Genomic DNA, 14,748 nt, shown 5'->3' with positions numbered 1-14,748 from the left:
AACACTACACAAATCTGTTGATGCCTCAAACAGCGTTTGTTGCCCGCTGTCTGATTCTGCAAGGAATGAAACAAAATGTTTAATGATTTCAATTTGGACTTGATGCACTGGATATACAGTAGAAGTAAGGGAAAAAATCGATACAGCATAGTATCACAATATATTGCGCAGTAATATGAAAAAAATGGAGGCAATGTTAATGCTTAATCAGCAAAACAGTTGAAAAATTCTATAATATATTGCAATATATATGGTATCACAATACTGTAGATTGGAAAATGTTAAAAATTGCAGTAATATCGGATTGTGGTGTAAGTATTGTGATAAAATTGTAGCATTGGGCCACTAGTGATTCCCACCCCTAATAATTAGGTCAGCAATTCAGTTTAACAGCTACAAGTGGCTGAAAAGAAACTATTCCAGCAGATATCAACTGATCTATTTTGTTTCTTAGTTTAACGGGGAAAAATGCACCACAGAAATTCTTGCCATCCCTAAAAAAGCAGGCATGATAGCTGTTAGGGCCGGGAATTGATCAAAAAATAGATAAAATCGCAATATGGCCTGCCACAATTTTCAAATTGCAGAAGGTGCAATATTTCTTTGACCTGAAATTTGTGTCAAAATAGCAGTTTTAAACTTTTTTGCAGCAGGGATGCTACGCATGACATGTATAGCAATCATTCAAGTGCAATTTTGTCCTTTTTAGAATGACAAAAACTCTTCAATGCAAAATTCATATCCAATTTTCAATGGGAGCCAAAATCTTCAGAAATAGATATTTTAAAGAACTGTTCAGCCCTTTTTGAGGAATAAAAGAGAGTTAGGGAATAATCACATATCAAATCGCAATCACAATATTGAAGAGAAAAATTGCAATTTTATTATTCTCCAAAATCATTCAGCCCTAATAGCTGTAAAGAAAAAAACACTGGGCTTTAACACTGGACCAGCAACTTTGGAACACATTTGATTTGACGAACATTAATACAAAATATAATTTTATCTTCAAAATAATGGAAAAGCTTCCATCCCATAAATATCAGCCTATATATAAGTCTGAATCAGAATTCAATTTAGAAAGATTAAACTGGCACCAGTTAAAACCAAAGGACCATTTTACACAGTATGTTCTTTAGACAGTAATCTTGATGTTTGCAACTACAAGTGAAGGACAGTTTAAATACAAGATGTGGTCAACAGACACAGTTTAGCGCTCTTATTCTCAGACTGATATCTCTGTCTCTGGAGCAACAAAACTGTCACAGTTGCCCGTGTGGTGAGGCTGTTGTGACAAGAGCTGCGCTCATTTGTGGTTTGAAAGGCTGCTTCTGTGATTGGTTAAGCAGCATGTGGTTAAAACACATGTGCACCTATCTTGATCTTGGAGAACAGTAGAGCGTGATGCACAAAAATACTTAGGTGCATCACTTTGCAGTGCAAGCTTCTTCCACAGGACAAAAGAGCCTTTCAGTGCAGAGGCTGGGGAGTCATTTTGGAAGATCATGACAAATATTACACTTTCAGCGAGTCGAGGAGAGCCAGCACCATCTGTTTGATTTATGGCCCTCCTTGACCTTCATCTCCTCACAACCAAACAAGGGTTAACTGTGTGGCAGTATCTTCCACAAGGCCAAAACTGAGTCAAAGGAAAGCTCAAGACTCAAAGGGAGCTGTATACACTGTTCATGTACACAAGAGTAAAGCCTGAATTTTACATTTTTCTCATCTTATTCAGACAACTAGGCTTACACCTTTGTTTTGTGTTGAGTGTTCAGGTTCTACTCCAAAAGCTTTGTGCCACGGTGCCGGTTTTGTTGCAGCAACAGCTCAAATCACCTCATGTGACTTCTCTTCAACCCTGACCGTCTAAGCCGAGCAACTATTTCACCCAAAGAAGATCTGGAAAGAACATCAGGTCGTGCAGACCCCAGACAGAACGTCCTGCACATAACCAAAACCAAGCCTCATACTTGTGGTCAGTTCAGTGTTAAAGGCCTGGCTTGTATCTGTATCATCACGTATGCATATATACACTGGAGTTAAGCTTTGCTAAGTCCATTATGCTCATATGTTCCTGTAATCACAACCTGAGGATGAAGGAAGGAGCAAAACAAGAGGGCTGCAGCAGAGTCTGCAGTGTCTGGATCTACATGAGTAAGATGTTACTTATCTAACATTGGTTAGCTTTATAAGGCATCCATGTGGTTATATGACCTGGTGAATTTCATTTTAATGAGCTCTTCTCTTCTTTCAGTGTGATTGTCTACAGACTCAGGAGTGGAAAACCAGCAAACCAACTACTTCTTCCATCACACACACAACATTATCTCTGCTTTATTTCCAGAGAGCCAGTCCACACACACTTTAGTACACAAAACACCATGATATATTACGCACTTCAAACATTCTTGACCGAGTGTAGAACCTGATTCCCGTTCATTTTACACAGTTACGCCTGTCACAGCTTCAGAAATATAAGGACTTGCTGCCTGCTGTGTTTTCTATCATAGTGCATGACACATACGTCACCAAACTGGACCAATATGTCCAGTTGCTGATATTGCCTCACTGATATTGGCTGATATTCAAAGAACTTCTTGTGTAAAAAATACAGGGAGTCTAGTTTATCACTCTGTTTTTCCAAAAGCGTTCTCAGACTCCCTTATTTACAATAATCTATAACTGCTGCAGCACAAGTAGCAGAGCTTAAATAGATAATAGTCTGCACTAGAAGGCAAAATATCAGAATGTCAAACCTCAATATGATACTTATGAAAATCAAACAATAATCATACCTGTTTTAAATACCACAGCACCTGGCCTTGGTACACAATAGTGGGTAATTCTTGATGGTATTGAGACAATTTTGTGGCTTTTTTTGGCCAATGTTTGATTGTTTATTACTGTGCTAGTTCTAACAACATAATATATTGAGGGTATGTTTATTTCTTTTCAAAAGGGTTTTGAAACTGTACTATCAGAACCTGAAGCGGGTCAATAATAAGCTCTGTACACTTTTTGTATGGACTCAGGGTGTTCAGGACCAACAATGCCCTGAACACCCTGATGCCAATTGAATCCCATTAAAACCAAAATTCTTGATCCCCCAGCCACTGCAGTTAAAAAAAAACATGAAGATACAAGGCTTTCATTCTGGAGTCACTGCTTCAAATTTGCAGTTTTTAAGGTTTGTCACCAAATGTCAGCCATTTTTTCAATATTTGGCATGAGGGTCATTTACACGCTTGTCCCTGGTTTCCTATGAGGCTGCTAAAAAATCAAAGTTGTTGCTCATTATCTGAATATTCAAGGCTGTAATAATCCCCTTCAAGGACATGCCATATGCATGAAATCTGTGAAAAATTTTAAATGTTTTGTTTTTTACATGACAAGTGTCAATGATTTTGCATTTGAACTGGCACTGAAAGGATTAAATTCCCAAAAATTAATCAATATTTGATATTTATGATCAGGTCTGATCTCAATTTTAAAAATGAATGAATTTTGATTTTACAGTGTATTGGCATTCAGCTAAAATATACTGAGACATGATATTTGTTCCAGCCCTAGTATTTGTGTGTTTTACCTGTAGCATCTTAAAGACAGTGACTAAATTTTAAGGTTATGTAACAGCTTCTTAAAAGCATCCATGAACTGCTTGAAGATCTAATGTAAGTTCTATAATGGTGCATAAATGTAAGGTTAGCGTTGATCCTTTAGTCAGACTCATCACATCAACAATGCAGAGGTCAATTCAACTGGCTCTGCACGAGCTGACTTTAATGGTTTTAAACACAGCAGTTCATGTATTAATTGCATGGATTTGCTGGTGTATGACTGTTGTTTTAGGCTGCTTGTATCGTTAAGACTATGTAAAATATAACACGGTGCTGATAGGCTGTTTGTCATCCTTAAGGAGCGCCTGGGCTCAGAAACAGTTAGAGCATACTGATAAAGTGTCATGCTGTTTTCTATGGGAAGGAATGCCTCTCTAAACTCAAAACAGAAGAAAAGTGGAAAACACGTCGGTATGAGGACTGATAAGCTAATAGCCTGAAGCTTGAAGCAGAAGGAGAGGAGGAAGGAAGGCTGCATGTCAAACGGCTTCCACAGACAGATGTGTTCAGCTGGATTCACGGGCGGTAAGGCTGACTCACTGAAAGAGGTTATTTAAGCATTTTGTACATATACTACATATAATGCCTGTTTATAATCGAGCCTGTCCATGCTCTTGTTGTTAAACGCTAACTTGTAAGTACACAGACGTAGGTTGAAAACGAGCGGACGTACCATGCAGAGTCTCCAGAAAAAGCCCAAGTAAACTCGGCTGAAGTTAGAAGTCGCTCCGCTGGATGTGGATACCAAACTCTCCCGGCTGGACATTCACACTATTCCGTTGTGTTTTAGTGGAAAACAGCTGTAGACGACGCTGACGTGTTAATTTAGCCAAACAGAGAGCAGATAAACAGCCCCTCTCGCCGAAGTTTTAAACAGTTTACTACTATCTGTCTCCCTTTTACTGAGGGCTTCATTTGGGGGCTGGGCTTAGAAGGAGGAGGCTGAGCTGAGTGCTGCAGAGCTTCCCAAAGCAGGGTGCACTGTCTCCTCAGGGTGCACGGACCTTCAACAACTTAATCTGGCTTATTAAATCCAAAGTGAGGCTTTTTTAACAGTGTGTTGAAATGTTTTTGCAATCAGTCCTCATTTTTGCATACATATTCCAAATGTTTTTATAGAGGTCTGCTATAGGTCACTCTTATCACATAAGGGCCCTTGCATTGATTTGTATCTGCATGAGGGTTCTTGATGCCAGATTATGTGGATGTCTGGCTAAGCAAGACTTTTGTCAGTAGTGTTATCCTCCTGAGTAGTCTCTGTATGTAGTGCTTGTGTATTCTGAGGGGCAGTTTAAGTGATTTGGAGGCCCAAGGCAAAGACTAATATGAGGCCCTTCAACATTAAAGAGTATAACAAACACACTTTTCTTCTGATACATGAGCCAGAGAACTATAGACAATTTCTACAAAGTAATGTCAATTAAACAAAAATATGTAAAGTAAAATAGAATGTGTCACAAGTGATGGTAGTACAAAGACACTTGTGTCTTGAAGGTCCAGTCACTGGCTAATCAATATCCCTGGCTACCATTACATCATGAAGACTAAAGAACACTCCAAGCAACTCAGAGAAAATGTTATCTAAAAGTATAAGTAAGGGATGCATACAAAAAGATTTCCCAGGCACTGAATGTTCCCTCAGTTAATCAATCAGGCAGAAATGGAAGGAATATGGCGCATGTGTAAATCTGCTTAGATCAGGCAGTCCTCACAGACCGTTAATGACCGTGCAAGATGGAGACTTGTGAGAGAGGCCACTAAGACACGTATGACTACCCTGAAGGAGTAACAAGCTTCAGCAGCTGAGATGGTAGAGATTCTGCATACAACACCTCTTGCACAGGTTCTTCACCAAAGCTTATGGGTGAGTGGCAAAGAGAAAGACACTGTTGAAGAAAACTAATATTAAACTTGACTAGAATTCACCAAAAGGCATGTGGGCGACTCCATGGTCAAGCTGAAGACAGTTCATTAGGCTGATGAGACCAAAATGCTGCCTTTTGGCCACCAGACAAGATGCTATGTTTGGCTGACACAAAACACTGCACATCATCACAAACACACCATCCCAACTGTGAAGCATGGCAGTGGCAGCATCATGCTGTGGGGATGCTTCTCAGCAGCCGGTCCTGGAAGGCTTATAAAGGTAGGGGGCAAAATTAATGTGTCAAAATATAGGAAAATCCTGGAGGACAATTTTATTCAGTCTGAAGGAGAACCATGGTTATGGGAGAAGATTTATTTTCCAGCAAGACAACGACCCGAAGCATACAGCGAAAGCAACACTAAGACAACAAGGTCAATGTTCTTGAGTTGCCGAGTCAAAGCCCAGACCTTAATCCAATAGAGAATTTGTGGCTCGAGTTGAAGCCTGATAGAGCTTGAGCAGTTTTGCAACGAAGATGTGTAAGCCTGACTGAGAGCTATCCCCACAGACTCAGTGCTGTGATTGCAGCCAAAGGTGCATCTACTAAATACTCACTTGAAGAGGGTGAATATTTATGCAATTACTTATTTTACATTACATATTTTCATTTAACTGACATTACTTTGCAGACATCTGTTTTCACCTTGACATTAAAAATGTGTTTTTCCTTGTCAAAAAGCCAAATTACATTGACCATGATTGATCAATAAAAGGATAAAACATCCAAGGGGTGAATACTTTTTATTAACACTGTATAGTCCATGTTAGCTCATTAGATTTAGGGGCAAATGCATGGGAGTGTGGAGCTTTTTTATGTTATGATAAAACTTTTACTCTTTCAACATCTTGTGCATATTACTGAAATCATAATAAATAATGTTGGTGAATCCCCAGTAAACCCAAGTGGCAGCAAACCTCTGGTGTTGAAAATCAAAGCTAATGTCAAAGTGCAGAAACCTGCAGAAGCCAAATGACTGACAACAGATTTATCTGAACGTCCTTAAATATGCATTCAGCCTCCTTTGTGATAAAGAAAAGAAAAGAAAATACTGCTGTACCTTGCTTCTTTTTATATAAAGGTAAATATGTTTTATGAAAAAGCAAAAAAGCAAAAAAGCAGATGCCACTGGGAATGAGACTGCAGTAAATATCCCTTGAACATTGCACCTATCTGAGACTGATTTTTTTTGTTATCCTCTAATATTAGGATGTGAAATATTTTTAAACCTCTCACAAGACATTTTTGTCACACTCTTTCATCTCAGCACCTCACAGCCCCCGATCACAAGCACTAAACTGTATGCAGAGTGATTTCTGTGTGTGAAATCTCTCGTACCCTCCTGAACAAACACTGCGCTGCTCTGCTGTGATATCAGACTCCTGCTGAAAAGGAGATGCTGTGTGACTGGGTACAACATAAATGTCAGCTCAGTGATTTACCACTAATGAGATGACACCTGTGACAAGAGGGAAGGAAACTTTTGTTGTGAAAAACACACAAAACAACCACTGATGTGCTGCTTTTTGAGAGCTGACAAGGAAACGCTCAAAGGGATCAAATTATTTTACATCTCATACATATGCATGGCTCAGTTAAAGTGCTCCACTTTGTTTATTTACACTGTGTTAGGGTTGTGAGTACAACTGAGAGGAAGGGGAATAGAAAGCATAACAGTGCATCAAAGAAACTTGCAATCTGAAGCAGCTTCACTTTCCATTAATGTGACTCGGCTCCTTGAGTTCCTATGACCTACTTGATTGCGCAAGCTGTCAGGTCCAACAGTGCTCTGTTAGATATGCTGCCCATGCTACAATGCCACCAATTACTTCAGAAAATAACAGATGATCTCAGAGCATGGTTTAATTGACCAAATATATGACCTGGATAAATATTACTCACACCAAGAAAATGAACTTATTTTATCCTCCTGAGCTTTTGTTTGGAATTACTTTTTAGTTTTCCCACTTATTTGGGATAAGCAGGGCCTGATGAGTTTAAACCTCAGCCTTTTTCTTGAACAGGAACTAGTTTTTACCAAAATATTTTCCACAAATCCCATGAATACTGTTTCTGCAGAAAATACAGTACTGGATCATTTTTTTTAAACAGAGGTTTTGGCTGTGTGTCGGTTAGTTTGTCAATAGTTGGGAGTCTTCAGTCAAGTGGAAATGGTGCCAGTCATTGAGAGAGGTATGGTGGAGTCATTCTGATGATGGACAACAAGGACTTGTAAAGGCAAGCATAAACAAAATTTCCACTAAAGGTTCTGAATTTCTTGGAAATGTTCCTTTTCATGATCCACACAGATTCCCTCAAATCTGAAATAAATTTCTGTGAAAATACTCACTCATTTATGTAAACTACCCCAAGATTTCATGAAATATTTCCCAAATGTTTCATTGAAACTTTCCAATTTTAAAAAACAAAAATTCTGTGTAAACTCCTGAAAAAACAAGCAGATTTTCCCAAATTCCAAAGCAAATTTGCCCTTGAAGGTCTGAGAATTACCATTACATTCCCCAAATTCCACGATTAGGCCACAGAATTCCCCCAAATATGTAAACAATTCCCTGAAATTTTTGCTGAAAATTCTTGAAAATTTCAAAGGCCACTCTCACCTCTCAATCTCACCCCAAATGTCCCCAAAATTACAAGTGTATTTTCCAAATTTTCCATAAATATCCTTTAATATTGTCAAACAAATTTCCCCAAATATCCAAACAAATTTCCCAAATTCCCATTAAAATGCCAAAAAACTCACAGCAAATTTTCTCCGAAACGTCCAATGAAACTGTCCAAAATACACATATGCCCAAAATTTCCATGAAAATACTTGAAAATGTCAAAGCAGATTTTCCCAAAATTCAACAAATTCCCCAAAACTTCCATGAAAAGTCCTGAACAAATTTCAAAGCCAATTTCAAGCAAAGGCTGGACTCCAGGGGCCCCAGCAGAGGGCCCTCATGCTACACAAAGTACAGGTCCCAGTGGAAACCCATAGAAACACATTCTAAGCAATATTTACATGACCAAAGTAGGAAATGAGTACAAACTTTACAAAATAATCTATGTGGTGTAGAAAATATTTCTTATAGTGAGTGATTTTACATAGGATGAATTGGCACATATCTGATATCTACAAATCCCTAGTCCAAAAAATCTACGGACATTGTAAGGTTAACAGGGATATGCAAACCCTTTCAGCTTAAATTCAATTGAATAAAACACAAAACAAGGGGATTAATGTTCAAAGTAGTAAACTTTGCTTTTTTATATATGCAGTAAATAATTTGATGCCTGCAACACTTTCCAAAAAAGTTGGTAGAGGGGCAAGAAAAGACTGGAAAAGTTGTGGAATGCTCAAAAACACCTGGAACAATCCACAGGTGAGTAGGTAGTGACAGTGAATTGGTAACAGTGATGGTACAATGAAAGGTTCAGTTGTTCACAATCATGATGGCATAGGGATCTCCACTCTGCAAAAGACTGCGTGAGCGAATAGTCCAATAATTTATGAACAACATTCCTCAATGTGCAAGTACAAAGAATTTAGAGATTTTATGATCTACCGCCCATAATATCATCAAATGAGTCAGAGACTGTGAGAAATTGGTGTATGTAGTGGTGGGGCTGAAAACTCTCACTGAATCCCTGTGACCATCAATCATTCAGGCTAAACTGAAATAAAAACTGTGATGATTATTACAGCCTGTGTTTGGGAACAGTTAAAAAAACTATTGTCTGTCATCACAGTGTGTTGCTGCATCTACAAATGTAAGTGAAGACACTCGCTAAGACTGTTTACCAAGCACAGCCGAAGCCATATATCATCAACATCCAAGAGCAGTGACATCACTTCCCTCTCTCTCCTCTCAGTTTCTGACTTCATTCACTATCCTGTCCACTGTCCTATCTGTCATATAAAGGCATAACAAATAAAATAAAAAACATCCTTGAACAAGGCCCTGAGGAAAAAGGCAGGGAACCACTGCTCTAATGTGACTAAAGGATTTTCCTTTATTAGTTGTAATAACCTGCTTTGCTTTGAGTGTAAAATGTTTTTTATTTTACTTTGAGTCAGGTTGCTGTGAACTTTTTTGGACTGAAAACAGTATCTTCCCATTTCTGAGAATTCCCTTTTCTTTGTCCCTGGTCCAACAATGTCTTTATAACACTCCTGATATTTGATCTGGGCAGAGAGTGTTGTTGGACGAATGTGGACATGAGTCACTGGGAGTTTTCAGATAGCCTGAGAGAAGGGGAATCTGCTGTCTCATACTTAAACACTCATTGACCACAATAAAAGCAAATCCAGGACAAAACTTTTACTCCAGCTGGCTCTGTGACTTTTACTAGAACAGGACATTTTCTCACATGGCCTCACTTTGATTTAAAGTACCTATCAGTAGCAGGAAAGATGAGATGAAACTCATTGTTGTACAGTGCTTTTACTTTCTAAAGCTGCGTTTTATGCCCTAAATCAAAGCAGAAACACATCTGAATTCTATTCAAATACAGAATTTCCCTTTAATTCATTTAAAAACCAAACCACATGGTAGTGGACCACTCCAAACATCTTGAAGAGACTCCCCATCTTTTACCAGCAACATATGGCGCACATTAAGAACAAACTAAAGCTGGAAACCAACTAATAACAGATTTTTGTGTCGAGATGCCCCTGGACTTTTTCAGTTTTTTCAGACTTTGATTTGAAAATTCTTTTTCAACAGTAAGGCCAGTCTCTGTCATCACCTCCCCTACCTGCCCTCTCAGTACATAGTGTACCAACCAAAGGGGGCGTGCCGTGCTCCCATAAGGATTCTCGAGGGCCTGCATGTGTGTTGGGAGTAAATAATTCAAAATATGGCCCCATAAGACATGTATTTTCCCAGAAAATCAAGGGAGAATGTAGTTTTATCATGAGACACAAACACGAACATGCCGATTCTGAAGATAATTGACAGACAAATACTCCTGCTCTACATAGTTCTGATTCTTTAAAGCTCCTTTGAGGAGTTTCAGCTGGTTATGAAACAGACTGAAATTAATATTTATGTCTCTTCATGACCAAAAAAGCACCCATCTTCATCAGGAAACTCGCTAATGAGTTTTTGTCCTGTTTTTTATTTATATTTGATACAGTTGTCCATTTTTTACTCTGGCAATGTTAATTTTCAGTACAAAACCAATACAGTTCTGCATTTTCAGCACTCCAACTTGATAAAAGTTCTGCTTTTGAAATAGCACCTAGCTCATCAACGTCACTTCCCCCCCCACTGACCAATCAGAATCAAGTAGGGGTTGGAGTTATGATTCTAGCTTTGCCAACAACAATGGTTGAGAAAAAGCCCATTGGACTCATCTTTTTAAGAGTAAATTTCCAAGTCCAAAGCCATTGCAAATGCCATGAACTGATAGTAATATTTTCTCTGTCATATCTTTAAATAAAGGAAAATATTAAGCAATGGTATGATTTTAAAACAGCTTTAAAGATACTGTAAAGGAAAGCAGAAGTCAACTTTTGTATCCTATTGGCAGAAATGCTCTAAAACTGCAGTTGTGGATGCTCCCAGCACAAAAATGAACACACTGTCTGTGGACACAGGCACTAAAAGACCAAAGTGTAAAGGACAAAAGCAGCTGAGATAAAAGTTACACCTCTAGTCCACAGGGGGTGCCACAATCACACAAACTGAAAATTCCTCACAGGAGCTTAAGAGTAATAACTTTGCAAAGCAGATGGATACGCCCGTTTCCGTGTTTCTCACTGGCGAATCCATCTTGCAAACCTCCCGTCTGAACCGTTTGGGCCCGGTTAGAAAGTGACAGTCAGTGTCGAGGGGCAGCACTTTCTGGCGTGGCGGAGCAGTGACGAAAGTAAGCACCAACAACAGGCCAGTGCAATCATGGCGAAGACATTAGCGTAGATGCTGCGCAAGTTTTATCAGAACTTGACATTTCTTCATTAAAAGCAGAACAAAGAACAGAAGTGAGTCCTGTTCTTTTCAAAAATGACAAAAATTGTGTACTGACATGTCTACAGTCGCCATGGTTCGTGTTATGCAGCTCTAATGAAGTTTACACCTTCGGTAGGGGCGCAGCTCACTGGCGGCTATCATGTGTTGTGTTGCTCTGATTGGCCCGTAAAGATGTGATAGACAGAATGTTCATCTAATCACCCTCTGAGTTTTTTTTCAAAGGCTCTGCCCTTTCCAAAACGCTGTGTGAGAGTGGTTTTCCAGACAGATGTGTGAAACACAGGCATTTTTGATGGTGCTAAATGACTGTAATTGATTATAACTTTAGTTAACAATATTCTGTGATCTTCTGCTCTTTCTTGCAAGACAACAGCATCACACTGAACACACAAACATGCAAACATCTCGTCATAGCGCCTCCTACTGGCAACAGGAAGGGGCACAAATGGGTCATATCTTCATTCCTCTTATTAAACCTATTGAGCTCTGCTTTTGAAATAAAAGGCCCCAATATCTGGCCAAAGCACAGACACGTTTCATTTAAGGATGTTTCACTGGTGATGGCAAGCATAGCTGCCGATTTGAAAGAAAGTATGTGCAACTCTCATATCATATCAACATCTAATTGCCTTCAAATTTTACATGTAGGATCAAGGTCTGTCCTTTTCATACTCAAAGTTAATTTTAACAATTAGATGTAGCACCCCAACAGGAAGTGACACAATTGGTCCATTTCTTTACTGGCAAGCAATTCGTTATCATGCCATTTCACAGGAAGTCACTGTAACTTTTATATAACTTCTGATTTGTGTGAAATCTCACATGTATGATTAAGGTCTGCCCCTCTATATATTTTTAAATGTGTATTTAAATGTTTATTACATGTTTTTGCTCATGTCCCACCTACAGCAAGGAAGCAGAAGCAACTCTAACATATAGTGTCCTGTATTTTTTCTCATTTTACATGATAAATAAATAAATACTAGTCCGAGAAGGATCAACATGCGCTCTGTGCTCTGCTCCAGCAAGGGTTGCTTACACCCAATTATTCCCACTCCCGCGGTTGTGACACACCCAGACATGCACAGGGGTGTGAGGGCCCTCATGTGCTTTTTAAATTTGATTTAATGTTGAAATAGTTTTTGGATGCAGCTAAGAGATGGAAATATATGTTGAAATTATGAAAACAAACTCTTTCCATCTCTTTACCATGTGCAATTTTTACAAAATAGCATGATTTAAACAACTTAAGGCAATCCTGACATGTCAAAGCAGCTCCTTGGGCTTGCATAGTACTAGTTACTGATTATATTTACAAGGGTGTCTTCCTTTCTATCACAGTGCAGCAGGTCGGGGCATTTTCAGATCACTGCTTTGTAATTTCAACTATTGATATCCTAATTTTTTAGACAGTTAAATCAAGTTTCTGCACTAAAAAAAAATCACTGTAGTCTTTCCCATCTTTGCTGTTCAAAAGTTTTGTCTGAAAATGATTGAAGGCCCATCTCATATTGAGGCCTGTACCAAATAAAGGCAGTCTGAGTTCAAAGTAGTAAATAAAAGCCAGAGTTTCCATGAAGTTTTACAGTATGAGAATTTAAATGTACTCATTTTGCAATGACTGGCATAAGATAGATTTTTTTACATGATTACATAACATGTTTCTGTCTTGATGTAGGCTGATGTGTTTCTGTGTAAGCATCTGTTTGCAGATTCTTACTCTATTTCATTTACAGCCGGGTTGTCTTACAACAATTACTGTGTAAAATTTTATCCTGAAACCTTAATCTTTTAATGAATGTGATGGAGTAAGAAGTAAAATCATTCAGTGACCATTAAGTAATAAAAATTCAAAATTAAAAGAAGCAGTTTCAGTATTCTCTGTGTCATTGTTGCTTAATTTTTCCGTCATTTGGGTGGTGGTGTTTTATTTATCCATTCAAAAACAAATACCCGTTTTTACTCCTCACATTTGAAACATCAGGGGGCAGATCCTTTTCCTAAATGACCTCCTCCCTTCTGAACAAGCTTCCTGTCATTGTCAAGCGACGGACACTGTGTGAGTATTTCTGGTCTGAGTCAAAGGACATTCAGGACGTATGACAGTCTGATTTACTGGCCGGTCATTTCACTTTCAGATCTCCCTATACACTGATCTGATTCATATATTACCACATACGACATTATCACTTTATTCAGTAAGTTTGTGGTTAAAATTGTGGGTGACATGAAAGTGAAGAGCTGTTTAGGACTCAGAGAAAGACAAATACCTCGTCAGTTATGTGGGATAGTTATGGGACCTTCCACTGACTGATTGTATGAAAGGAATTATACACAGTTTACAATACAGGCTGCAATATAATTGATTCCAGCTTTTCTCTAAAACATGCAGAGATGTATAGTCAGTCCTTGCATGTATCAGACTAAACACTTCATAACAGTCTAGGCCTTCAAAACCTATTGTGTTTGCTTTTGGGAGTGAAATAATGTTATGTCAGAAGGAATTCTTTTTTGTGTATTCAAAACTGAAAATATTTGTCTATCAGAAACTAAACCACTACAACATTCCACCCACGGCCCATATCAAGTCTCAATTTTTAGGACAAAGTTAAACCCTAAAATGTTATTCCAACGGCTCCATCTAGTGGTCTGAGAGTATAAATGAGTCTAGATGAGATACACAACACTGAGATCAAAGAAACACTTTAACCCCCAAGGACTCATGGTGACACGTGGTCATGTGAATAACAACATTTCCATGATGTGTATGTGCCTGGTTACCACATCAGACAGAACTAGGAGATTTTGAGAAGCTTTATCTTATTGCTAAAGGCAAGATGCAAGTTGTTGGAATCCAACAACAGTTCACTCTGCACCACATTCATCTGACATAGAGACTGTGGGTGCATTCGAAAAGTCCATTTTGCTTAGGAAGGTTCCTAACTGAGCGAAACGACCCGGAAGTATTTAAGTGTCAGCCATGATAAGGACTGTTCGAATTCTCCAAATGGTAAGGAAAGGAGCTTCATTATTTCCTTTATTATCTCCTTTAGCCTAGGAAACACTGGACCATCCTTTACCAAAGGAGAGATGAAAAGACGACCCACAATGCTTTGTGTAAACTTCATTTAAAGTGACGCACCTGTTGACCGCTCATCAAAATAAGTGAATAACTTGAATAACTAGAATAACTTTACTAACCCCAATTTAAACTGTAAAAAT

General features: G+C 38.6%; 1 protein-coding gene across 1 annotated transcript in view; it reads right to left on the bottom strand.

Annotated features, from left to right (window-relative positions):
• Positions 1-4,523, bottom strand: part of tgfbr3 (transforming growth factor, beta receptor III) — a 130,914-nt gene extending 126,391 nt beyond the window's left edge. Inside the window, exon 1 of the mRNA XM_041791016.1 lies at positions 4,294-4,523. The gene's annotated coding sequence lies outside the window, so the exon portion shown is untranslated. The remainder of the gene's footprint in view (positions 1-4,293) is intronic.
• Positions 4,524-14,748: the final 10,225 nt, after the last annotated feature.

Source organism: Cheilinus undulatus, linkage group 7, assembly GCF_018320785.1.
Source record: "Cheilinus undulatus linkage group 7, ASM1832078v1, whole genome shotgun sequence".
NCBI lineage: Eukaryota > Metazoa > Chordata > Actinopteri > Labriformes > Labridae > Cheilinus > Cheilinus undulatus.
The sequence above is the reverse complement of the archived record's forward strand: the minus strand, read 5'-3'. Positions and strand labels throughout refer to the sequence as shown.